General features: G+C 30.2%; 2 pseudogenes; one reads left to right on the top strand and one right to left on the bottom strand.

Moving 5' to 3' along the window:
* LOC149878094 (uncharacterized) lies at positions 1-1,207 on the bottom strand (annotated as a pseudogene).
* Positions 1,208-1,784: 577 nt separating this feature from the next.
* Positions 1,785-11,081, top strand: LOC149878093 (uncharacterized; annotated as a pseudogene).
* Positions 11,082-25,348: the final 14,267 nt, after the last annotated feature.

Below are 25,348 nucleotides of genomic sequence, written 5' to 3'. Positions count from 1 at the left end.
TTAGTGAAGACACATAACTGTATTTTTAGAAGGCAATATAATTGAAACAATTTGGTTTTGTACATGCCAAGTTGGGATTCATAATAAATCCATCACTGCAACCATGTGTGCTAATCAAAAGCCAGTGCAGGGATCCGTTATGCAAAATTTGTAGCACCTCCTGTGACTGTTTGCTGAACATAAGATTAGTTCCTAATAAAGTGTCTTGCATACCTTGAATAGCAGGATGTTGATTTCTTAATATTGCTTGAGCAGCATTAATTTCAATATTTGTTAACATGTTTTGATTCAGAATACTCTCAAACACAGATAAACTAACTGTTATCCTATTTTTGGGTGAATAAAAATAAATATGATCAATGTTTTTAATATCTGACTGATTTTGTAATGACATTGTTTGACTAAATGTAGTCTTTTGGACTACATTTGTTTTATGGTAACTATTGAATCACAAATCTAAATGAGTTGCTTCTTGATGTTGAATATTAGTTTCTACGTCTTGACATGGATAATAAGGTTTAAGCTGACAAACGTTTACTTTTGTCTTTAAAATTTCACCCTTAAGGTTTTTTAAAGTGCATTGACCTTTCACATTTAAAGCAGTAAGAATATGTGGTCCCAACCACTCCTTGGAAAAAGGTTCACCTTTGCGACCACGCTTTCTTGGATTTAATTTCATCACTTGATCATTAGCTATAAATATAAACGTCTTTACACCTTTTTCATGTGCTGCTTGCACTGCTTTTCTTGACCAACTTTTACATTTTCTCTAACTTTTTTCTCTACAGCATCACACTCATTAACTAGCTTTTCTACTGCAAAGTCAGCTATTTTTTCAGAAAAACTACTAGTTAAACTATCATGAGTCTCATTCTAAACATTTATCACCTCAATACCTGGAGGATGTCTTAAATACATAAGATAAAATGGAGTCATCTTTGTAGATTTCTGGCATGATATGTTCAGTCCATAACCAATTGCAGATGTGTAACTTATATAAATCATCAAAAAAGAAAATAATAATAAATGAAGTTGTACATTTTAGAGAAAATTAGCTAAAATTATAAAGACTATCTAAACTATCCCAGTCATTCATCTCATTACTAGTATACTTGTTTAAAGCACGCTTAAAAGTTTGATTTGTACGCTCATCTTGACCATTACTTTGAGGATGGTATGCTGATGTGACAGAATGTTTAATACCCATTAATTGAAAAATTTTATGGTTAAGCTATATAACAAAAAAATTAAAAATAATTGATAAAAAAATTTAAGTACCACAAAGAGGATGAAAATTTTTAGAAAACCTTTTAGCATTTACCTCATTTACAAGTTCTCTTCGTTGATCAGTAATTACTCTTTATGGTGCACCATACATATGAAAAGTGTTAACCAAAGCGGTAGCTAAAGCAATTGCAGATTTTTCAGGCAATGTCCTCGCAACAATCCATTTTGTAATTAAACCTGTTATTGTTAAAACCTATTTTTTGCAGTTTAATGTTTCTGTCACTGTTAACCACAGTGATTGCCAGGTTTGATTTTTCCCCACATCAATTTTTCTTTTATGTATATTTAATTTCATATATGAAAATAAATATTTGATTGGTAGAAACCTCTAATAGAGTGGAAAAATGTAGGTAAATCAAAATAACAAAAGAAGAATTTTTAGTTAAACCACCATTTTTAATTAAAACTATCCACCAAAAATATTGACTTCTCAATTAAAAAAATGGCATTATTGTATTTAAACATACTTTGGTAAACAGTGGCTTCAGTGTTCTTAAATGGAGGAAAACAATGTTTGTGCTGTTTGTTTTAAAACTTTTAGTAAGAAGTCTGCAAAGCTTCATAAAATGACTTGGGCTAAAGAAAAAATAAAAGCATTTATCTTGGATAGCTATGATCAAAATTTAGCAACCATCCTCAAGTTATTTGTAGCAATTTTTAAAAGAATCTTTATTGTTTGGAAAAAAATGATACAAAATATCTTGATAAATGGCTGAAAAAAAAATCTCAGGTTAGTTAATAAGATAAATTTTCATTTTGTTCATGACTAGTTAACTGTTTGATTACCTTTATTTGTTTTTGTTTTTTTGTTTTATCAATTTTGTCGAAGGCAAGAACTCATTTTATAGTTATATATATAAAAAAAAGAAATTTATCTCGATGAACCTTCATAAATTTAAATGCATTTTTTTTTCTTAACTTTGTATTTTAAGATCTTAGTATGTTTATTCATAAATTATTATGTAAGTTTTGTAAATTACCTTTTTATATATTTCTTCACATATACTGTTAGATTTGTGTGGTCATAATTATCGCTTATATTTAAGGACTCATTGAAATTCAGTTTTGCAACTAAATATAAAAAGTTAATTACTCTATATTAAGATATTTTCTGTTTAGATAAAACGTCAAGTTATCAGAAGAACTTCAGATATTTCAAAAATATCAAAAGATATTAGTATTAATGCTTCTTAATTGAATCAAGAAAAAATGGAAGGGATGTGCTTTAAATGTTATGGAGTTTTTAATTTAGGAATTGTTCACCATTGTGGGAAAGTTCGAACTTTAAAAAATTTAGTTGATGCAGCATATGGGTTGGAATCAGCAAGTGCAGAGCGTGTTGCCTCAAGTATCTTAAAAACCAAAATGAAACAGGAAAATATTTTTATAGGTAAAAAATTCACAATTGCTACGCATGGTAAACCATTTACCATAATATCTGGGACTCAAGACAAAAAAAGTGACTGTGCTGGTCTTAAACAAGTTTCTTTTGGAACAATAATGGAGCTTATTAAATATCTTGAACTTTCCCAGCATCAAACTAAGAAAATGTGTTTTATATTTAGAACAAGTCTTGCTTTTCAACATAGCATTGAAGAAAATATATTTGAAAAATTAAAGGCTTTAAAAGCTGAGTTGGATGAGTATTTTACTTGAAAAGAAGAAGAATTCTATGAAGCTGGTGATATAGTGAATTAATCAATGGTTTATATAAAGGATATTGATAAGTTTGTTATACTTATAATCACTGAAAGAAATATTGACCCTCTTTCTACAATTGTAAGAGCTGCTGTGGATTCTGGTCAAGGTTTTTTGAAGGTAACTATGAATACTTTTAATCCATCTAATAAAACTAGCAACCATCCTGACCTTGACGATGCTGGAGTCAAGTGCTGTTTTATTGTTGCTATTGCAGAGGGAGTATCAGAACACGATGGAAATCTTAGGAAATTACTTGATCCTTTTGATCTTCAAAATACTAAGTACTCTGTTACATTTGATTTTAAGTGTGCAAACCCAATCTTAGGTACTTCAAGTCATGCTGGAAAATATAGTTGTCTGTGGTGTGAAGGAGAGAGTCCTTTTGATGCTGGAGAAAAACGAACAGTTAGTTCTCTTGATTACCATTACAATAAATATACTGAAGCTGGAAAACTAAACTCAAAGATTGCTGGTTACAAAAATTTAATTAACCCAAAAGTATTGTATCTTGAAGTGGATCCAAGTAAAATTATAGAAAATTTAGTTCCAGTACCTGAATTGCATGCATTAATTGGGTTAGTTGCATATATTAATTGGGATAGTCGCCACTCTTGGAAAACTATTTTTGAAACTATGGTTTGACTTTGAGCAATGGTTAAACTCAAGTACTATATTTCTTAGAGGCTACCATGGTATTGGATTTGATGGCAACAATGCCAATAGATTCTTGGATAAGTTAGATATCCTTGCTCGTGATATTTCTGATCAAGGAAAATTTGAGTCATTTCCAATAATTGAATGTTTAAGAAAGTTTCAAGCAATCAAGCAAGCCACCTTTAGTGTAAAAATAAATGCTAATTATGAGATCTTATGCCAATTTGATGGAATATGTAAATAATTACATTCAAAATGTCCTTTAAATATTCCCGGGAAAGTTCATATTGCAGTTAACCATATTATACCATTCCTAAAAAGTACCAATGCTAGCCGTTTACATTTGGGTCTGTTTTTACGCATAATCTGTAGTTCAAGAAATAGACTAGACTTTGTGAACAGTTGAACCAACTTTTTGGATTGTTAACTGTTAATCAAGTTCAACATCTTTCAACATTAATTATTGATGAATATGTGACTGTACCAAGTGGCCTTGGCCCACTGTAGTTTTTCTTCAAGCAGAATTGTACTGCCTAAACAGAAAACTGATTGATTAACGTTTATAAAACTTGTTTGTGTGCATCAATCCTAATTGCAGTGCATCACGTGCACCAATGGCTACTAACTTAAGCCATAACACCGAGCAGATATTACTCAACTAGAGGTGAATTGTAATTGTGACATTTCTTTATTACGTTGTTTTTCTTCTCGTGTTGTTTTGATCATTCATAACGACACGTGAGGAAATGGTTCTTAACCCATGCCTGCCGCATTTTAAAACGGCTTTTTTTGAGCTGCATTTGATAAAACCTTAATTGAAACCTTTTAAGAACTAGCTAAAATTTTGATGAGCTTTCAAACGTAAAATACTCTTTCTTCATTGAAGAAAACCATCTATTTAAGTCCGCATTTATTTTATAACTACCAATGTAACTTCACTACCTTCTTCAACATTTAAGTAACCGCTCTTGTAAAACTTCTAAAATGAAAAAGGTCAATAATAAATTATAAGTTTGTACTTGCCATACATTCTGAGGTTATTGATTATTGTTTTCTAATCTATTTGCATTTCATTATTATTTACCAAAAGTTTTACCCAAAACAAAACGATGAAGCCTATTGCAAATAAAAAGATTAAAAAAAGAAGTTATAAAAAATGCAAAAAAAATTGTTATATAAAAACCATATTAAAAAAATATATACATATTGTAAAAAAAGTTGAATAAATAGGTAACTGTTAAACGAAAGACTTTTTAATCTTTTTAAAGAAATTTAACAAAAAAAGTGATATCTTAAGCTGAAAACTAATGTTTTCACTAACACCTACATTTTGTCCTGAAAAGTTATTAGTTGTTAGCACATTAAACTTTTTTTCCACAACTTTTTTAAGGTACTAACACCAAGAATGGTGATACCCGCCATTACACCGCCTCTTTCTGTGAAAATTCTCAAACATGAATTTGGTATAAGCAGTGTTAGAAATGTCTCTACACAATTAGCTGTCTAAACAACCCCCAACCAATCCCACTGAATTTTTAATGTTACGGACCCTAAGTGCTGTGTCTTTTATTTTCCTCGTTATTATTACTGCAATTTGTAAAGTAGCTTTGCTGTTTGTGTTGAAAGATGATTTCAATATTAAATGTAATAGTTACAAGTTATGAAACTAGCATGTTAAAAAAAATGCTGTCTTTCATTTAGTTATCTTTAATAAAAAAATAAATTTCTTAACTTTCAATATAAATGTAATTTAATTTCATAAACTTTAATCATTACATTTACTATCGGAAGTCTTTTCAAATTATCCTTAACGTTACGAGCTAACTTAAAACAGTTAAAACTTCTTTATGGATTCCAAGAGCGGCTGATGAACGCCCTTTTTCGGGCGTAAATGAAGACAATGTTAATGTCAACAATGTTATTACTATTTAACGTCTGCTATTGGAATCCGACTAATAGAAATATAACAAGGCTGAGGAAACAACTTTATACTGGAATGGTTAACTGAGAAAACATGAAAGTTGAATGACTTCTCTTTGTTAATAGTTACGGCTACATCACCACCTCTCAGGTCAACAATTAAGCTTAATACGATATCCACTAACTATTTTTAACTGTTGAACCTCAGAACATTAGGCATGCAGTTTTGAAGCAATGCTTATTCATAGAAACAACGAACCAAGGAGCATTTTAAGCGATAAAGAGTCTTAAAAGTGAAAGGATGAGAAGGGGACAAATGAGATCTCTCACTCTCTTGAAAACTACATTACGATTATTAGAAGTGAAAGCAAATAGAATAACTTGTGGTGCATTCTTTGATTCTGGATGCAGCATAACTGTAGTTCACAACGAATGATTGAAATCCCGAGTGTCAAAAAGCCAAGTATGGAGCCAACATTAGGAGGATTTGTGCATGTTAGCGGGGGCTCAAAAAAAAGCAAATTTTTCATTATTTTACAAATTACAGAAGTTACAAATGTATAGAGACAACTTTTCCGCTCTACCCAAAAGTAGAGCGGAAAAGTTGTCTCTATACATTTGTAACTTTTGTTCAAAATTTCAACAACCTAGAATAATGTCTTCTGTTCTGGCAAGGAACTTAAAGTTTCAAAAATTTTGTGAAATTGTCGTATTTTTATATTATTTTTGAAATATTTTTTAAGGGTCACAACACTTTACGGTGGTGTGCAAAACTTGCACTTATATATGGTTAATTACTGTACAAAATTTGATGCCCTACGGAAAATATGTTCCGTTCTGCAAAGAGTCTCAAGTTATCTCAAAATTGTAAAATGCACTCTTTATTATACTTTTTTAAAGTTAACTTTTTTAACGTGATTTTAAAACCAAAAACAATTGGAATAAGTGCAGCTGTTTCTATTCTTGTATCGATTTTTTTTGTTCTAATATTTTAAATCTCTCGAGACAGTAACTTTTTGATTTTATACGCGAGTATATGCTGTACACTAACATTACAAAATTAAAGCTTAAATATTAATTTGTATTTTTTATAATCTGCACACATTTCATTCAATCATCCAGATACTTGGATAAAGTTAATTGCATTGGTCCAGTAATTTCTTGGAATGCTTACTTTGCATCTCCAGAAAACATTCTGTTCGCAATGCTAACTGATAAGAGAACACATAGGGGAGAACCTTAATGAATGGAACAGTTTTTGTAAAATGCATTTTTTGAGGTTGATAAATTTGTTTAAAAATTACTTTGAAAATAGTTTGATAACTATTAACTCTCGTACTATGATAAACAAAAACAAAGAAATTGATTCCGCATATGAGTATTGGTAAAAAGAGAGTTTTATTGGACCATGGCATTTGTCCCATTCATTAAGAACTATCCGAGCCCTCGCCATTCGAAGAGTGATAAAAGCATGAGAATCAAATGAGATGGTTGAAAACGTTGGGATTAGACATTCTTATATTCCGAAAATAAACTTTAAAGCGAACGACTACATCGATCTAATTGACTGGTGGTCCAGCAAAATTACTCCACCACCAATACTAAATAATAAGACCACAGAAGATTTGAAAAAATACTGGAATAATCAATACCAATTGACTAGACTTTAACAAAGTTCCCATACCACACACAAGCTGTGGAAAGAACAATAAAGTTGGTTACGGAGGCCTAAAAGATTGTCGTCATAACAGTGCAGTCATAACAAACGAGAAGGATTTATTCGCTCCAGTCTAAAATCGAGATAGTCTATGCCCAATAATTAACCGTACATAGATGCAACTTTAGCACTATACCACAAAGTTCTGTGAAGTTTATAAAATATTTCAAAAAAATATGAATATATGGCAAATTTACTAAATTTTTGAAATTTCAAGTCCCTCGCCAGAACAGAAGACATTATGCTAGGGTGTTAAAGTTTTGAATATAAGTTACTTATGTATAGAGGCAACTTTTCCGCTCTACCTCGAAAGCATTATATAAAATATGTTTTTTTCAAGCCCCTCTAGTGCATATACTTGGAAAAAAGGAAGCTAATTTGGATGTTGATGAAATACGGGAGGCAATAAAATCTTTGGTAGCATCAGATTAACCATTTGTATTTGAATTCATATTTGTAATGGACCCCGTTGAAAAACGTAGAAGACAAGTTTTTAATTGGAATACGAAACGAACCATTCAAATGCTAGCGTTTGCGTTTGCAAAGATGATTTAATGAGATGATTTGATGAATGAAGCCAAAACAGAAGAACTCTGAGAAACAAACATCAGAAAAAATCGGCAATAAAGCAGCGAATTGGCAACATTCAATCGTAAAAAATGGATAGTAACGAGGAACAAAAGTTTCGAAAACCGAATCTAAGGTAACAGTATTCTAAAATCTATTCACAGAAAGTTTTATAAAAGTGGTATAATCATATTTTTTTATGAATATAACTTTTGATAACAAAACAATATCCTACATAAATACTAAAAGTCCCGACAAGCAGTTCAAACGAAAACCATCTTGCCATACTCCAAACGTTGACTCTTTGATGCAAAAATTTGCACACAAGCGTGAAACAAATAAAAAGTTTTACGTTAGTGGTGGTGGTATTTAGTCTCTTTTTTACAACTAATAAATACATAAATAAAGTTAAAGAAACAGCACTTCAAGCTGTGTAAATAAAAGTTTCGGGTGTCCTCGATGAAATTCGGTCGATTTCAACATGAAATATTTTCACATCAACAATTTCAAATTAATTCTTTTTTTTTACCATAAATAGTTAGAATTAGTTTTGCTTTGTTATTAGTGCGAAATGTAAACAAAAATTAGTTTACTCAATGTGCTGCAAATAAATTTTAAATTTATAAAAAGTGTTGCTGTTTTAAATAAAAAGTATACTAGCTTCACATTCCGCAATTGCAAAAGAATTAAACTTTGCGTGATCAATTGCAGGATGTATTTTCACACGCTTCAAATGGTCAATTTCTAATTGAGAGAAAATTTCTGTGAAACAAAGCTAAAACTTTTAAAACAAAACGATAAAAAAAGTGAGTCTGGATAATTGCAGATTCAATAACTTTTAACTGCTTAAAGACTGCGCCAAATTTTTTTCATCAGGAGTTAATCATTTTACTAAGACGGGTAAGGTAAAACCAATTATTAATTAGATGGGTAAGGTATAAACCAATTAAAAACAAAAAAAAAAGAGGAGACTTTATAATTAACTTAACCATATGCTTTGATGTTCCCCGATGCGGGGGAAATAGCCAGCCCTCTTAGTGTGGCAAGTAGTCAAAAAGAAATCGGAAAGGAAAAAATAAGAAAAAAGTGAGAATTTTTCTACAGAAAGACTTACAAAAAAAAAGGAAATCATTTTTTTTTAATGTAAAGTATTGAATAATTTAAATTTAAAAAAAAGGATCAAAGCAGGAACATAAATGTTTAAAAAAATGTTATAAACATTCTTAAGCTTTTTATACTTATTTTTTAATGTAATTTACAAATAAAGTTTTTATCTATTTTCACAACATATTTTAAAATAATTTCACAATATCAATATTTAGTTGTCTTTTTTTTGCTTTAATTTCTTCTTCAAAAAGAAATTAAAGCAAAAAATTAAAAATTTTGGTATTGATTTTATCAGAAGTTAAATTTGAATACTGACAAAGGCTTTTCTTAAATTTTTTCTAAATGATCTGTCGCCTTCTTTTATCTAATAGTTTTCAAAAGTGCCCTATTGGATTTAAATTAGGGCTTTGTGCCTATTTTTCTAAAAAACTTACATTGTTTTCATCAAAAAAGGTACGAGTTTTTTTATAAGTTTGTTTTTGAACTTTGTCCTTTTGATATACAAAATTGCTTACTAGCGTTAGCGTTTTAGCAAAAGATTTTAAATTTTTATCCAATATGTCAATATATAAGTTAGCATACATAGTTTTATCATTAAATTCTTATTTATCAACATCATGTCATGCTATACTAGTCCAATTTATCATATATTCATTACCATGCTTAACTCCTTAGTTTTTGCACCCATTCACACACATCCTCATACATACCATAAATTTTCAGCAGAATTAACTTTGTCATCTCATCATCACATTTTTTTTCTGTAAGAAACTATTCCCATCCAACATAAGTTGACTGAAAGACGTATGTAACTTATCTTTAACTCGTCTAGACGTCTGCAACTAGTTAAAGACGTGTCTAAGACGGCCTTTCCACACCTCATTAAGACGTCTTCCGACAACCAGTTTAAGACGTCCTTAAGATATCTTAACAAGACGTCTGTCGGAATAACCAGATTAAGATGTATTTCAGATTAACCGTTTTAAGACGTTTTAAGAATTTATAGAATTTTTAAGAATTTATCTAAGCCAATTTATGGCAAACCGCAAGCATTACTAAGTATTTAATATTAACATAATATGATTTACCAGCTATATAAAAACTAAATTTTATTTAGTTACAATTACAATTTAGTATAAAATTACAGTTACAATTTAGTATAAAAACTAATGGGTGATTATGAAATTTTTATGTTAATGAAATAATATATAAAATATGAAAAACGAAACCATGAAATATCTGGCCGCATTTTGCAAGATAATTATAAATTGGAATAACTTTTTAAAAGGTTTTACATTGTAAAATGAAATATAAAAAAGTCTGGTGAATGAAGGACCAAGCTGGTGAATGACGGACCAAAGAATTGAATGAAAACAGATCTTAACAAAAAATTTTAAGCTTTTTTATATTTCGCTATACTTTTTTTAGTCATTTTAAAATTAACCTTACAGGTCTTTTTTATCATTGACAAACTTTGTTTCCACGAAAAAAGTTCTCAAATTAAAAATTTGTTCGTGCCGACAACTAATTTCCTTTACCTTGCTGTAATTTGTTTAGTAATTTTTCAACACATGAAGTCGTTACTTTATCCTAAGCAGTTTTGTTAAACAAATGCTACAAAAGTTTAAACTAATACAAAAAGTTTAAACTATAATAATAAGTTGCACGTCCACTCTTATACGTCCATGCTTTAATTCCTTCCCTAATTGCGTCTTTAATTACGTCTTTAATTGCAATTGGGGAAGAATGATAAGAATTGTGTGGTATAAAGTTATATGGAAAAATTTATCTGACAATAAATACAGTTGTGCACATTGTTAAATTTAGAGCATTTCTCTGTAATACCACAGCAAGATCATTTTTAAAATGGACTGTTTCTCATACTGTATATTATTTTTGTGAAAGGAGCATAATCAAAGGTTCTTGGGAAGAAAGAGTAGTGTTTAATGAAGAACAAGAATTGTGCAAGCCGACAGATTACCATTTTAGCTGCCAGTCGTATAAGCAACATCAGAAATATAAGTCTCCTCTTATAGCTGCTGGTTTTAAATGTGTTTCCGAATTTCTGCCTGGACAAAATGCAAAAGACCAACAAATAGTTCAAAAGAATTTTGAATTATTTCCGTAAAGGTCCGATGGCTAGGTTATTACAAGCACATATTTTACAGATTTCTGAGAAACTAATCTTATTTAGAAAGTAGATTGTTCGCTAATGAATAATTTCAACATAGATGGAAAGAGAGGCGGAAAGAGAAGTTTTAAAGAAAGCCACCTTTACAAATGTGTAATTGGTAAGTGTCTTCTAATGATGCTTTCAAAAAAAACAATGATTTTCTTTACCTATTATTGTTTAATTAGTTTTCTCTTTTTAGCGGCTGTCCGAGAGACATATCCAAAAGGAATCGGAGAAGACTGTCCATAAATATATTTAAAACATGTTAAAAACGCACCAGCATTACGAAAATCTTATTAAAAATATAATCATGTACTCTTTTTTGTGGATGCAGTGAAATATTTTTATAGCAAATCATGTCTCTTTTTTTCATTTATTGCATTTGGATGTTTCATATTTATCACACCTTCCTTTATTCTGTAACCACCTTCCTGTGTCTTTCAAATACAATATAAATGTTTATAATTATAATGTATTAAAAGGAGACTGGAAGGTAATAAATGAATAATTATATATAAATGTAATATATATATATATATATATATATATATATATATATATATATATATATATATATATATATATATATATATATATATATATGTATATATATATATATATATATATATATATATATATATATATATATATATATATATATATATATGTATATATATATATATATATATATATATACATATATACTGTGAGGGCGGCGGATATTTAATTATTTAATCTTTATTTTATGTTAATGGATGATGATTATTAAATGTGACTGTGGTGATGAAAGCAGCGATGTGACTGCGGTGGTTGGTTCTATTTAAGTGTAATGGTAGCGCAAATATAGAGAGTGATAGAATGTGATGTAGGACTGTCAGTGTGTAACGCAGATGTGGTAAAAGCGCGATAGGAGCATCAGACTTTTTAATAAAAATTTTAACGCATAAAGCAATAATCAAATTACTAATAATAATAGTAATGCCTTATTTAAAATGCAAACAAAAGTAAAAATACTTACGACTGATTTTTCTTTTCTTACTTATTTTTCTTAATCAATATTCTCAATTATTTCTCATCAATATATATATTCTCTTAATATTAACTCATACAAATAACAATACATTAATACTTATAATAACGCAAATTGAAAACTACTCAAATACATTTCCTTACCAAATCCTTCTCATAAGTTCCTCTTTAAATTGTCCATAAATTCTTTTCATTAAATTCTCTTTAAAATCTTCAAAAATCCTTTTCTCATAAATCCTCTTTTAAAATCTCTTAAAACTCTTTTAAATCCTTTTCTCATAAATCTTCTTTTAAAATCTCTTAAAACTCTTTTAAATCCTTTTCTCATAAATCTTCTTAAAATCTCTTAAAACTTTTTCTTTCTCTTAAAATCCTTTTTTAAAGCTCTCTTTAAAACATTTCATCAGAATTTTCCGAAAACATCTCTCTAAAGAGAGGTCTCAAGAAAATCTACTCAAAAAATCTCTCCCAAAAGAAAACATAAAAATCTCAATAAAAATCTCCATAAAATCTCCATAAAAATCTTCAAAAGATTTTCTCAACCGCTCCTTTTCTATCTGTCCGCAGGTGTTATTTTGAATTCTCGTCCAGACAATAGATTTCTTTTTTTTTCTTCAAGTTCGTTCAGTATTTTAGTTTCAACTTCTGAGTCATGGTTTTCTTTAAAACAAGTTTTACTGGTTTTCTTTTTATTAGTCTTTATATCAGAGTGGCTACAGAACTTTCTAGAACTTTACTAATTAAAATCATATCATTGTGTTACAATTCGTGTTTGCGAAACAGTTTTAATCATTTATGGTGTGACTTATTCATTTTTCATGTTATTAGACATGTGTGTCCACCTGGTGTTTTTTTGGTTGACTCACTCTTTTCCTCGTTCGAATGTAGCGTGTTTGAGTCGGGTAAAACTTAAAGATAATGTTTACAATTTTCTTCATCTTCCCTCCTCACAATACATATATATATGTATATACATATATACATATATATATGTATATATATATGTATATATGTATATATATATATAGATATGTATGTATATATGTATGTATGTATGTATGTATGTATGTATGTATGTATGTATGTATGTATGTATGTATGTATGTATGTATGTATGTATGTATGTATGTATGTATGTATGTATGTATGTATGTATGTATGTATGTATGTATGTATGTATGTATGTATGTATGTATGTATGTATGTATGTATGTATGTATGTATGTATGTATGTATGTATGTATGTATGTATGTATGTATGTATGTATGTATGTATGTATGTATGGATGCATGCATGCATGCATGCATGCATGCATGCTTGCATGCATGCATACATACATACATACATAACAAAGAAAAAATACCGGAACTGAACCCATGCAGTGTGCACAGCACATTATAAACTGCAATGCATTGCATCGTAAAGTTGGAAAACAATGAAACTTAAATAACTTTGTGTTACGCATAAACGTTCTCCAATCGGTTTTATCTTTTGATTACGCAAGATCTCGCAGGGTTATTAAAGCTCTAGAACACACGCAATTTAAATGAAGTAGAGTAGAGTTAAACTGCTCGCTTTTCGGTCGAAATATCTTGACTTTTTATCATACATACATACATTCATACATACATACATACATACATACATACATACATACATACATACATACATACATACATACATACATACATACATACATACATACATACATACATACATACATACATACATACATACATACATACATACATACATACATACATACATACATACATACATACATACATACATACATACATACATACATACATACATACATACATACATACATACATACATACATACATACATACATACATACATACATACATACATACATACATACATACATACATACATACATACATACATACATACATACATACATACATACATACATACATACATACATACATACATACATACATACATACATACATACATACATACATACATACATACATACATACATACATACATACATACATACATACATACATACATACATACAACTCGTTTATTTTTCAATTAGTCCCACAAGTTTTGTGAAATTTTCATTTTTCAGTAAATGTAATAACAACAAAAAACAAAACAAATTTTGAAAGTAAAATACAAGTCCAAAATCCAAATGTTTTTCATCAATTATTTGTCTTTACTAAACCTTAAAGTTTTAATTGGTGGTTGGTCTAAATAAAACCTATACAAATGTAAGAAAGAAATTTTTTAAATTTCTACCTTGAATTCCGTTAAAAATTTTTTTTTCATTATATGATAACGACATTATGATGTGTATAAAATATAAGATGCTGGATTAATACTGACAATTTTTTAATCCTTGTTTCTCATAGGACAATGAAAAATAAATATCAAGCAATTTTCTAAGTGTCTTGTATGGGAATGAGGTCATAGTATTAAGCAGGTTGTTTAACTGCAAAAGTAAGAAATGACAATATTAAATACTAATTAATCTTTTTTTTTACTAACAATTGATTGCTTTCAACAATAGTGTTAAATTTCACAATAAAGTTTTGATAAATTTCATTTCTCCATTCAGATTCTCAATTGTTAATTTTTAGAAAATACTTTGGAAATCTTTTGGAAGTTGACAAAGGCTGATATACGCAAGGTTATGTAAAGCACATGGTGGATCATACTGATTGCAGGGCCAGTAAACCTAATTTTAATGTAGTTTAAAAGACAATCTTTCACTGTATTTTGTTTTAAAAAGAAAATTCTTTACTACCTTTTGTTTATCTAAATATTTTTATTTCCTTAGCTTAAGTAAGTTACTATCTCCTGATTTATTAGAGTCAAAGGTTAAGATGTAGACCCTGATGTATGTTTATTACCCCTGTGCTAGGGGTAATAAACATACATCAGGGTCGACCTTTAGCCTTTTTGTATAATAGACGAGTAACAAATACCCCTTTAAAAGTCAAAAGACTTTTAAGGGGTATTTTACTACGTTTTTCCTATTTCTAACGCGCAAATTTTGAATTTCGCAAAAAAAAAAAAAAAGTAAACAAAGTTGAAGAGGTTTCGAACATTTGAATTCGAACCTAAGAACATAGCTAAACAGTTAACGTGTTTTATTATGAAGGCTGAAATTTTAGGAGGCCTTAAAGAAATCCATCATTCTCAAAAAAAGAAAAAGTATGAATGTTTTTATTTATCTGTATATTTTTATCTATTATCGGCTGTTTCTATAAAAACAACGTCGGCTTATTGAAACGGTATACTTAACGTCAAATTCTTAATGTGATCAATCCCGTGAGGTGAAAACACGTCACACGTTTTTAAGGAAAAATAACAGGAAAAAAAAGCAAAATTTTCTCAGACTAGCCTTAAATCACCCGAGTTACGGTATTTTTTGAAGCAGCTTGGCTTTGGATATAATGTGGCATCAATGACAATGAAGTCCGTCGAAAGCACCATTATTGAACAAGATAGTAAAATAAAAAAAGGGACATCAACATTCGTAGATAATATTTTTTATTGAAGAGAATGTAGTAGCATGGAATACTTTGGAAAACTTTATAAAAATATGGTTTGAAATTACAGAAAGCGAAGGGATCGAATATAATGGACCACTTACCGGTGTTTCGTGAGTAACTTGCCGGTGTGTGGTTGGTTGCGCATTTTTTGCATCATTATTTAGCGGAGGGTAGCTTCTTTGAAAAGTGGGTAGGAAGATATGGTTCATGATATGGGGGTGAGGTTTGCGCTGGAAGAACTTTTTAAGAAAGTGGAAGAAAATGAGCATGAGCTTGGAGAATGGGAAGAACATAGTGATGAGGGTAAACTGTGGGTTGATGCCAGCTCTTTGGCTTTAAAAGCTCTTGTTCAAATTAGGGAGTTCCATTGAACACGCAAAATGGCTGCGAAAGGACAGATCTAAAGTTCACATAAATATAGAAGAGTTGGACGCCGTGTTACGCAGGTATGCATTTGAGGCTCAGAGCCGATTACTATTCTTCGGGGAATGACACCATTTAGAGAAACCACCGCACTTTCAAAAGTAGCAAAGCTATCAAAGTTTAGTGGTACAACGTCTCAATTGACAAAGAGGAAGCTAATCCGATGAGTAAACTGCATAACTATACGGAAAGAGTCGATGATTGGACGGAAAGATTGAGTTGTTAACGAACGTAGCTGGAAATTCTTAAGTTGTGAAGAATATGTGGCTGAAGCCACCCGATGAGAAAGCGGTTGCTAAACTTTTCGCATTTAACTAATACAAGAAACTTTTTCATCCTGTTTTTACTTCTGAGATACTTCCATTGCTAAAAAGGTTTGCTTTCACCATAGGTAAAGTAGATCACTATTTGCACTTTTTAGGTTCATAAATTAATTTGACTTAGTGAAACTCTTTTAAGATGAAGAACTTTTTCCCTTTTATCTAATGAATATAAATTCCAAGACAATTTAGTTTAGATAATTAGTTAGGTGGTTTGAATGGACTAACCGACCAATGGTACAACTAAGATTAATTTCTGGAGCCTTTAAAAAGCATTACCAAAATGATTCACTGTTCTAAATTAAACTAAAATTAACTATTTTTAATTTTTTCAAACTGTCATGTTTCCAGTGTTATTCAAAATCTGGCACAAAAAATATTTTCCTCCTACGATGAAAATTATGATGAAATTTTCACAGGTTTATTTCATATCCTTAGTACCTGTCTCAGAAAAATTGTTTAGTTAGCTTTTTTTGAAACCCCGTTTTGAGGCGCCATGATAACCAGGTTAATTATTGTGTGTTTATGCAGAATAAACTCTGAAGCAAGATCTTCTCTTATGGAAGAAATGCATATAATGTACCTTCCTATCAATTTTTATAGTAACAGAAGCAGAAGGTTTTAAGTTTTCGAGTCATAAATATTGTGATTCTTGGGTTTGGCTTCTTCTGGGAAGTCGAGACAATTATTTTGATTAAAAATATTTTTTTGTCTTTACAGTCATAATGGTAAATTTTCAATTAAATATCTGTCAATTTGCAACTCGACTACTCGGGGCAAATAGATGATTCGCCTTAAGAAAGTTATAATGAAAGCACCTTAAGATAACTACTATTGCCTTAACTTTATCAATATATATTAAGCCTCCAGTTGAATCTAAAGGTACTAGGATATCAACTTTCAGCTAACAGCTAGTATTACTTTTTTATTATTTGCATAAGCTCTAAAAACGATAACACAAAAATTTTGTGCTCGGCTTGTTAATGCTTCGTTAAGAATATAAATTTCAAATTTATGGTCTTTATCATTTAGATCAAAGTTTGTAATTATCACTTAATAACTAAATAAGCTTCCGAAACCATGTAGCTTCTAATTAATAAACTGCGCAGCGATTCCAAGGACAGCTGATTATATTTATCTAAATTTGTTTTTTCCAAATGTAGAATTAGATTGAATCAATAAATGAAAATAACGTTTTCAAAAAACAATTGTTTATTCTTGAAAACGTTGTATTAACAAGGATATAAATAGAAAATCGAGTACACAATTTCAAGTAGCTCTTGAAACTAAAAAATTAAAGTGGGATTAGAAAAATAGGAATTTTTTAATGTGTATACAAACTTAAAATATTAATATTGCAATATACTTTTTTAAAACTTGTTCCCCAAACTTTAATCTTTAGTCGCTTCGAACTTTCATGAGACAAATTAAAATGTCCTTTGAAAAATTTTCCTAGCTTGGCTAACAGTAAAAGCAAAAAATGTATAAAAAATTGAATAACTTTTAATATTGGAGCAAATAAGTTTTACACAAACTAAAACGTTTCATACCATAGTTTTTACCAACCGCTGAACTTTCCAGTATGATTCAAAGTAATTCAGAAAGTTAAATAAAAAAATTCGCAGGTGATGTCTTTTCTTAAATTACGGTAAATTAATTAGTTGACAACCACACTAAATCAAGTCATAAATTTGCGTGACAATGTTGCTGTAGAACTCAACTGACTTCCTTTTTTTGATTTGTTTCACAAAACGCGATGTAAAAGCGTTTATTTCTTTGAGTTATTTCACAAAGCGTGATATAAACGTGTTTCTTTAGAAAGTCTCCTACAGTTAAACAGCTAAATATACTCTGTTGAGTCGCCCTTTGCAAGGAATTCAACTACTCTAGCATTACATGAACCTTTACTAGTTATACTATTATTAACTATTACTAACTATGTAGCATTATAGTAAGACAAAACTTGTATTATTTTTTTTCATGATAAAGTACTTTTTTTGAAAATTATCAAAAAAACACGTTTTGAGCATTTCTAAATTTAACTTTCAGCGCATTCAAAGTTACATGAGTTTGGTTTTCACGTCGATGTTTCTAATGCGATTGATGAAAATATCCTTACATTAATCCAACATCTCGCTATCGTTCATCAACAAACTGATGAACGATAGAGAAGTTCTTGATAGGTTGTCACTTTCGGACAATTTCAACAATTGGATATTCTCCTCTCCAACAACCATGCCTATGGTTTTACATTTGTGAGAGACAATATGTTTCAAGTCGGAAAAAGGAAAACCGGTGTTCAACTCTGTATTGTAAAAGTATTGCTGAAAAAACAGAAAAAATAAAAAATCATGGTTTAAGTAATATTTTTATTTTTATCATGAAGTCGTTATTTTTTAATTTCAAAAAAATTCAGAACTTGTTTTTTTTATTTTTTGACTGTACATTGTGCTCAGAGATGTTTAAATTATCAGTGAAAATGATTGGTCTGCATGGGAATTGCTCTTCATGACTGCCTTCAATTGTCAGAAACAGTATTGTCAAGCAATTAAAATTAAAAAGTACATTGTTCAAAGCAATTCATGACAATATCTCTATATGGTTAAGTAAAGAAGCCTCCAGCTAAGAAACTGCGTTATGTTGGAAACTTCGTGCAATATTTCCACTTTTTAAAACTTTAAAATAAATCTATGGATCAAGTTTTCATCTCATTTGCATTCTTAGCTCCTATTTGAAGAACCATGATACAGTTCGGACACACAGGTATAGTTACATGAAAAATAAAACTTAATAAAGTTTAAAACATCTTTCGCAATAACGACCAGACATTCAGTTGTAACAACTGATAAACTGGTAAAAAGAAAACAACTCAAATTGGAGATGAATATGATTTTTCTTAAAGGCGTTGATATATTTACTGAGGGTATCGGCAGCACTTTTAAAAGGTGCAACCTTTCATTGAAATTTTTTTTATTACCAGTCTCTTGTCACACTCTGCAAACTGATTCCGAGAACTTGCTATTAAATAGCAAACTCCTTCATGATAAAGTCAAAACAGGTTTTGAGTTTTTATTACTGTAATACAGATTTGATCGTCGTTAAAGTTGATAACTTATTGAATGATACTATATCACACCTTCATTTTATTTAAATCAAATCTGCAACACTGAAAACTTTTACTTCAGGTTGGGTTGCATTAGTTAACAAGTAAACAGGCAACTAAAACAGGCAAATAAGAAAATTCTTAATTTGCAAACTTGTAGTTATTTTTTAAAAAGTTTATTGTCTGAAAAGATTTAAAAATGCTACAAAAAAGTTGCGAGACGTGTCGTAAAAGGATGCGAAAGGGTTGAGGCAAATCAATAGCAACTCAACTTCAAAAATGACGCGTGGCGGGGCTAAGTGATCTATGTGACAAAAAGTGAAAAATTATTTTTTTAAAACCAAAATTATTTAAGTGCCCTTGCCAGTGCAATGCGATGAGATTAAACTCCAGAAAATATCTCTTTGTTGTAGAAAAAAGCATCAACAGATGGAGCTGTATGTATCTAGCTGTCTAAATCCGTTCGCGCTATCACAATTGTTAGGTACACATTGTTTAGATTATACAAGTTATATTCTGTCGGTTTGTTAATATAATTTGTTATCATTCTAACAAGCCAAGTTATTATTCTTATTTCACACTTTACTTAGTGATTTTATTCGCAATAATGGATGAGCTAAACTAAATAAAAGTTTAAAAAATAAACGTTACAGAAAAATACAAAGCAAACAAAATAATGATACGTACGAGACTAGTAAAACAAACAAAAAGATTAAAAAAAAAAAACACAATTAAACGGGGTATGTACCATTACTTATTGTTAAGTTGTAATTAAAGTTTTTTACCTATTTTATCGAGTTCTTGTTTGATTTTTAGGTTTTCATTTTTTTTACATTTTTTTTTTTAGGTCATTTGTAAGTGTAAGTTTAGTTGTCCTGATGTTTTACATATGAAAAAAAGGTCTTCAATGATTTTTAAATGTTTAGAATTAATGAACTGGGGAGATTTTTAAAAGTACTCATGTAAATCCAACCCGTCCAAAGACGTCGACATGGGAAAAACCATTACAGTCTTACCAAATTTGAGAAAGAATATATGAGTCCGGATCAGAACACTGTCTTTCATCATGTGACTCAATTTATTCAAAGAAAAAACTGTTCACTTGGAATTTGTAGTGTACAAGCAACAGAGGCTCTTCATCATGATTTTAGCCTACACTAGCAACGCTTCAAATGCTCTGCTGATTTTCCATAATATGGAGAATGCTTGAGAAATTGCATGGTTGATTATAACAGCAAACATATTTAAAAATAATATGAAACGAAAAAAGTATGTAAAGGCAATATAACAGTGTTGTTGATGTAAAATTATGATAGTTTCATTACTAAGTTTGTCTTTGTAATCATAAAGTTCAGAATAAAATGCTTGATTTTAACCAATATCATGTACCATTGTTTGAACAATATTTAATTAAATACTGAATTTTTTATTTTCAATAAAAAAGTTTATATATTTGAAGACTACAAGATGTCCACTATCATTGCTTGGTCAAAAAGTTAGGGTTAGGTTAGAAAAAAACGATGCCACTGGCCGTGTCTGTTACATGAATCCCAAAGTTGAAACATGGGGTAGACAGTTTGTAGATGTTTGACTTCCAGATAATGTACTTATTGCAGTAACCCATTTCATAAATTTGGCAACAGCATCGACCTTACAATGGTGTAATTCAAGTTCTGTCTTACCTGATAAGGCTATCTGTTTGTTATTCTTTCATCGAGAGCATTACATGTTTTACACTTCTCAACCCTTTGCCTTTTAAACAAATGCTAAGGTAAGTCTTTCAAAAAAACAGAACGGTAAAATTTGTTCAAAATAACAATAACCTAACGATTTGAACAGATGGTTGTTTCTCTGCAAGCTGTTGCAAAACATCCACATTGTTCAAGAGTTTTTTACAGTCAGGACCTGCAAACTGTCCTCCGTGATACGCTATTACTTGAATATGAAGAGACTTAAAACAATCCTCCACAATTGGTGAGCGATCTTTCATAGCCTTTAAGAGATGGTTTACAACACCAATGAGCAAATAAAGCTCAATTGGTGGAATCGCCACAAGAACAAAATCATTCTCTACCATATTGATAATGGGTGAAAAAACCCCATTATTGAACAATATGGCCATCTTTGGTTGAGCTCCTGAATCAAGATAATTCTGGTAAGCCTGTCAGAAAAATTGTCCAGAAAAATTGTCCAGAAAAATTGGCCATTGTTCTAAAGGATCCACAGTTTTTAAGTTGATTTGAATCAACTTTACACTAACAGCAAGGATGAGAGTTAGAATGTGATTGGAGTCAACAAATAATGATTGCCAACTTCATATCACAAGACAGGAAAAATTTTAAATAATTAACACCCATCAAATTAAGAATTGCTGAAAGATTGCTCTATGTCTCTGGAAGTTATTCACAAAAGGCAACCAAAACCTGACGCTTTACAGAATCCTTGAAAATACTCTCAATGGGCATTGAGTTAAAAGGGGTTAATTTAAGGTGATATTTTGCTTGTTAAATATTACACCCAATCTTACATTTAGAAAACCCTCACCTCCTCCTATACTTAGCTTTAACATGTAATCAATGGACGCAACCTTAAAGTGAAAAATTCTCCTAGAAGACTGTTCAAGCTTGTACAGTGGGTCACTACTTTTTGACATGGGAGATCTTATTCATTGGGAAAAGAAATATTGCTAACAGTCAAATCATAGGTGAGTTCTTTCCCAAGTGCCTGAAATTTTGAAACAAAGTTTTTTTCCACAAACCTACGTTCTACAGGCTGTTTAATGTTGATTCTAGCTTCTTTATTCCCAAATTAAAAAGATCTGTATTCATCTGCTCTTGAATCATATAAAAATATAGCAATAGCAATAATGATAACAAAATGACTAAAAGTAACATATTCAAAGTATTGATTACAATCATAATATTTCAATAATATATATTGCTACCTAGCAATATTAATGATCATATTTAATTATATCATAAAAATCCTTATCGAGTTAAATGAAAATGATATATCTATAACAAAATAAAATACTGATTGATAATGATAAAATGACAATAATATGCGGGAGCTTATTTGTAAGACTTGGTTCCAGCAGCTATTTACAAGAGTAAGCAATAGATCATTTTTTAAGTATTTATATTCATTTTATACTTTTTCATGCTAACATTCCACATTCTAAAAAGCCAATGTTGTCCTTGGCATGTATTAGCTTTTATCAGAAAGTTTTGCCTGAATGAAGGTGTAAATTTATTTTCTGATTAGCCAAATATCAGGTAATTTGCATGAATGAAAGAGATTTAGTCATATAAGTGTTTGATAATTAATTTCATGCACTGTATCATCATTACTATTTAATAAAACTTCATTACCTGGAATAGCTGGAAGTGCTTGATCACCATTATTTTGTTGCAGCCTAACTGTGCCTCCTGGTGAAGCTACAGCACTAGAAAGTAGGGAAGATCCAATCATTTCTGAAGCAACTTGGATACCAGTTGCAACCTCAACCAGGTTTTTATGAAGGGTTCTATCAGTGCAATTGTGTGGAAGTTTTTTGCCAAAGGTTGAGAAGCACTTTGAACATTTCTTTTGGTTCCTCTCTGACTGTTTTGAGATGATATGGACTGTTAAAAGATGCTTAGAGTTTGCCTTCATTTAAGTAATTTTGCAGATGAGGCAAATAAAGTTTAATGAAGAGTACATTTTGTTGACTTGATTTTGGAAAAATCAAAGAGCTCTGGTAATTGAATCTTTTTTCCATTTTCACATCTTTGTATGGTTGTTCCACAGGCTCCACATATACCACAAGGTATCTTTGAATTATTAAAATCAATTCATATTTAGAGAGTAGCAAATATCTTTTTTTTACTCTTTGTTGTAAGCTCATTAGAGGCTTTTTTCATGCACAGAAAAAAACACGTTTTCTATTTTGTTCATGATCTCTTGGTTTATTAGGCATTTTGAATAAACTTACTGTAAAGTATCATTTTTAATGTTTAAAAGAAATATAAACAACGTTGCAGTAAGATTAACAGTAAGTTGGATATATGCTGAGTAGTTAGGGCTAAGATAAGCGATTTAAAGTTGGATATATGCTGAGTAGTTAGGGCTGCCGTGCAGTAATACTTTGGATGGAATGATCCTACTATTAGGAAGAGCGTTTTTGAGATGATTCAAGAAGACTTAATGATAAAGGTGCGATAAAAATTGTCCAGTCATTTGGATGTGTATCTGTCATCAATCGGACTTTTATTTGGAATTCTACTCAGTAATTTAAAATATTTTTCTTGTTTTTTCCATAATTAGTCTATAAAATAAAAAAATGCACTGAAGCAAACCTGATATTGTTACACCTCCATCTTTTATACTTCCATGATGAAAGACATCTTAAACTGGTTATTCCGAAAGACGTCTAGTTAAGATGTCTTAAACTGGTTGTCGGAAGACGTCTTAATGAGGTGTCGAAAAGCCGTCTAAAACACGTCTTAAACTTGTTGCAGACGTCTCGACGAGTTAATTATAGTTTCAAACGTCTTAAAGTCGTCTTATGTTGGGTTGGTAATATCTGGTACAAAATTGTGTTTGCTGTTGTCACCAGCTTTTACATTGATAACGATGAATCAAAATGATTTGTTACAAGATGGTACTGTAGTTTTACTTAAGAGTCGTATTGTAAAACGAGTTCAATTTATTAATATATTATAAAAATATTGTTATACAAATAGGCGATAAACACAAAGAAGAGCTTGTATATCACAGCTCCAGTGGTAGAAGAGTTGCTCGAGTCCGTTGCTGTTACTTCAAGAGAGCGAGGTTTCGAAGATCACGCTATTTATACATATTAACCAGGGGGATATTAATTGTTTTATAACGATTAGATTACAGCGACACTTATACATATTCCACATTAACTGTTTTATGACGAATTGATTACCGTAACAGGTACGTTTTTACATCATAAATGACTAAAACGTTAAGCTGTCTTGATTAACTCCACTTTTTTTAATTTTAATTATATATATATATATATGCAGTTGGAAGAGGAACAAGGTAATCCAAAAGCGCCTCACATTTTTATTCACAGAAAGACTGCTTATTAGTTTTGCCGAAAATGCTTACTTTCGTGTTTTCGGACCTTTTTACATGTCTGAGGCTCAGTAGTTTTTTTACACGTCTGATTCCAAATGTCTGTTGGATGATGATAAGTTAGGGTCAGAACTATCTGAGAAAGACTGAGAAAGAGTGAAGCTTAAATTACAATTACAGATTGCACTTATTATACTTGCATTAAAAAAATATTTTTTGATTGCATAACATATTTTTACATAAATAATGAATAAGTCAAAATAAGACTTTTTTAAAGTAACAATTTCATTACAAGTCTGAAATCTGTTGTTTTTTTCTCAAGCTGCTATATGTTATTTGTTTTCACATGTCATCTTTTTCAGGGGGAGTGCTTGGGAGTTGGCGGGAAGTTTGGGTGAACAAAGGAAAAACAAAATGATTTAAAAGTTTAAGTGAAAAACTGTCAAACAAAAAAATTAACAGAATAATAAAATGGCAGCATGAGACTATTACTTAGAATGGGGCTGCAATAATCATTTTGTCCAACCTTTTAAGCATGTTTATGGTTCATAGTGAAAAGTTTGGAGGCTCAGCATCTTATTGAATGTTTTTTTAATATAGTCAACATTTATACTTACGGATAAAATCAGTGATATCACAAGAGGACACCTACTTCAGGATTTGGCACAACTCGTGTAGTATACCCTCTAACAAACTGTTGTGAATAAATACTAAGTTATTATATTAAG

The sequence above is a fragment of the Hydra viridissima genome, unplaced genomic scaffold, assembly GCF_058129835.1.
Source record: "Hydra viridissima isolate aposymbiotic clone 2 unplaced genomic scaffold, HvirCarnegie_v1 scaffold_15, whole genome shotgun sequence".
Lineage (NCBI taxonomy): Eukaryota > Metazoa > Cnidaria > Hydrozoa > Anthoathecata > Hydridae > Hydra > Hydra viridissima.
This window is presented reverse-complemented; position numbering and strand designations above follow the sequence as displayed.